Genomic DNA, 3,542 nt, shown 5'->3' with positions numbered 1-3,542 from the left:
TATAGCAGTACGGTACAGTAGGCCACTGCTCTACCTACCTCTGTGTCGTCAAGTATACTATCCATCCATACCTGTGGTGCATTTAAGTTTTGCGCAGTATATATAGTAGGAGGACAGTGCATAATTTTGCTGACCACCAGTATATAATATATAGCAGTACGGTACAGTAGGCCACTGCTCTACCTACCTCTGTGTCGTCAAGTATACTATCCATCCATACCTGTGGTGCATTTTAGTTGTTGTGCACAGTAGTAGGAGGACAGTGCATAATTTTGCTGACCACCAGTATATAATATATAGCAGTACGGTACAGTAGACCACTGATCTACCTACCTGTGTCGTCAAGTATACTATCCATCCATACCTGTGGTGCATTTAAGTTTTGCGCAGTATATATAGTAGGAGGACAGTGCATAATTTTGATGACCACAAGTATATAATATATAGCAGTACGGTACAGTAGGCCATTGCTATTGATATATTACTGGCATATAATTCCACACATTAAAAAATGGAGAACAAAAATGTGGAGGGTAAAATAGGGAAAGATCAAGATCCACTTCCACCTCGTGCTGAAGCTGCTGCCACTAGTCATGGCCGAGACGATGAAATGGCATCAACGTTGTCTGCCAAGGCCGATGCCCAATGTCATAGTAGAGAGCATGTAAAATCCAAAAAACAAAAGTTCAGTAAAATGACCCAAAGATCTAAATTAAAAGCGCCTGAGGAGAAGCGTAAACTTGCCAATATGCCATTTACGACACGGAGTGGCAAGGAACGGCTGAGGCCCTCTCCTATGTTCCTCATGACTAGTGGGTCAGCTTCACATGAGGATGGAAGCACTCATTCTCCCGCTAGAAAAATGAAAAGACTTAAGCTGGCAAAAGCACAGCAAAGAACTGTGCGTTCTTCTAAATCACAAATCCCCAAGGAGAGTCCAATTGTGTCGGTTGCGATGCCTGACCTTCCCAACACTGGACGGGAAGAGGTGGCGCCTTCCACCATTTGCACGCCTCCTGCAAGTGCTGGAAGGAGCACCCGCAGTCCAGTTCCTGATAGTCAAATTGAAGATGTCACTGTTGAAGTACACCAGGATGTGGATATGGGTGTTGCTAGCGCTGAGGAGGAAATTGACAAGGAGGATTCTCATGGTGAGGTGGTTTGTTTAAGTCAGTCACCCGGGGAGACACCTGTTGTCCGTGGGACGAATATGGCCATTGACATGCCTGGTCAAATTACAAAAAAAATCACCTAGTCGGTGTGGAATTATTTTAACAGAAATGCGGACAACATTTGTCAAGCCATGTGTTGCCTTTGTCAAGCTGTAATAAGTAGGGGTAAGGACGTTAACCACCTAAGAACATCCTCCCTTATACGTCACCTGGAGCGCATTCATCACAAGTCATTGACAAGTTCAAAAACTTTGGGTGACAGCGGAAGCAGTCCACTGCCAACTAAATCCCTTCCTCTTGTAACCAAGCTCCTGCAAACCACACCACCAACTCCCTCAGTGTCAATTTCCTCCTTAGACAGGAAAGCCAATAGTCCTGCAGGCCATGTCACTGTCAAGTCTGACGAGTCCTCTCCTGCCTGGGATTCCTCCGATGCATCCTTGAGTGTAATGCCTACTGCTGCTGGCGCTGCTGTTGTTGCTGCTGGGAGTCGATCGTCATCCCAGAGGGGAAGTCGGAAGACCACTTGTACTACTTCCAGTAAGCAATTGACTGTCCAACAGTCCTTTGCGAGGAAGATGAAATATCACAGCAGTCATCCTGCTGCAAAGCGGATAACTCAGGCCTTGGCAGCCTGGGTGGTGAAAAACGTGTGTTTCCGGTATCCACCGTTAATTCACAGGGAACTAGAGAATTGATTGAGGTACTGTGTCCCCGGTACCAAATACCATCTAGGTTCCATTTCTCTAGGCAGGCGATACCGAAAATGTACACAGACGTCAGAAAAAGAGTCACCAGTGTCAAAGTCGAAAAATATCGTTATTCCAATGCTTTGTACTAACCCCAAAGCACATGCCCGCTGCTCGTGCATTCAGTCTGCCGTACGTGCACATGTCCACAAATTGCGTACGCTCACTCCGGCGATTACGCGCGGTATATGCGTATTTACGGTAGAGTTTATGGGCTTGTAGCGGGCGACTCGTTTATAGCATAGTTAACTAATATAGTGCGTTTTGTAGATAATATTCCCTTTAATAATGTCTGCAAGTATGTTTAGTGTAAATGGTTCAGGGACTTGGGAATTCCTCTTTGCATGATACGAAGGGTCTGACAAAGGTTGAACAGTGGTGTCTAGTACCTAACTGAAGAGTATTTTATTAGAAACATTCCGGTGTTGGTTAGGAAGTGATTAATCGCTCCTGCGTATAGTTATGACTATAAGAAGGTTATGGACATTTGCTGTATTTGCAGTTCATTATCCATGCGGCGGGAATCCTGAGGATACCTCCCACCTGAGCAGTTTGAAATAGTCACAGCCCACCTGTTCAAATCCACCTATGACCTTTTGTTATAATGAAGAGAGACATTCCTGCGTACAATGAACAATGAGATTGTAGGGCCCTTTGTAGTGTACTGTATGTTGTGTATATAAAGGCCACTGTCCCCTGACCGGCCAGTACTCTCTCTCATCAACATTTATCTCTGATAATTGGAGGACTGGATCCGGTTGCGCTAGCGAGCGTTCCCCCGTATGGTATGTTTCTCTGTGGCCACTTTGTTACCCGTTTAATGTAAGCCATTCATTCTGATTCTATGTATTTGTGTTTGCGTTCTTTCGCTATTGTGTATATTTCTGTTTAGTTATTGTGTTTAGGTATTAATGTTAGGATTGTAGTGTATAAGCTGTAAACTGTATTTCTTTTCCCTTTTACATACTAAAATCATCTAGTAAGGTGTTGGAACCTTATCCAGTGTGTGTGTTTCACCATTTATCACTAAGGGTTTCTAAACATCTATCGCTCAAACAGCTGGCTTAAATACTAAGGTTAATTAGTGTTATATCGTTATAGTATCACGGTATTAAGGTTTACAGTGTAAGCATATTCTGTTTAAGGTTTAAAAAGGTTATTGTCTGTGTGTACGCTCGCTGTGTGTATTCTGTACACCCAGCGCAGCGTGTGTACGTATCTTACGTACCACGTGCGAGGTCTTTGTACGCAAATAGCGTGCAAAGTGCGTAGCACGTGCACGTGGTTTAGCGGCCATTACGGCTACACAGTAATAGTAAATAGCTTATGTTAAAAGGTAAATATTTAGCTTTATCAATTGGGGACTCGTCCGGTCCACCTCATATCTGCAGTCAGGCGAAAACGCGCAGACTTTATCGATCAGCAAAGGGCGGAAAGGTAGTATCCCCTGTATCCGTGTTTGGGGATACACTAGTGCTGATCGGATAAGCATCTGCGTCGGCTTTGCTTGGTTTGTAGGGATGCTGGTGAGATCCGAGGAAGGTAAGAACATACAGCTATTGTTTTAAATCTGTTTTCTTTCTCTCCCTCTCTCTCTCTCCGTTTGGCGCCAATTGCGCAC

Source organism: Pseudophryne corroboree, chromosome 6, assembly GCF_028390025.1.
Source record: "Pseudophryne corroboree isolate aPseCor3 chromosome 6, aPseCor3.hap2, whole genome shotgun sequence".
NCBI classification, from domain to species: Eukaryota; Metazoa; Chordata; class Amphibia; order Anura; family Myobatrachidae; genus Pseudophryne; species Pseudophryne corroboree.
The sequence above is the reverse complement of the archived record's forward strand: the minus strand, read 5'-3'. Positions refer to the sequence as shown.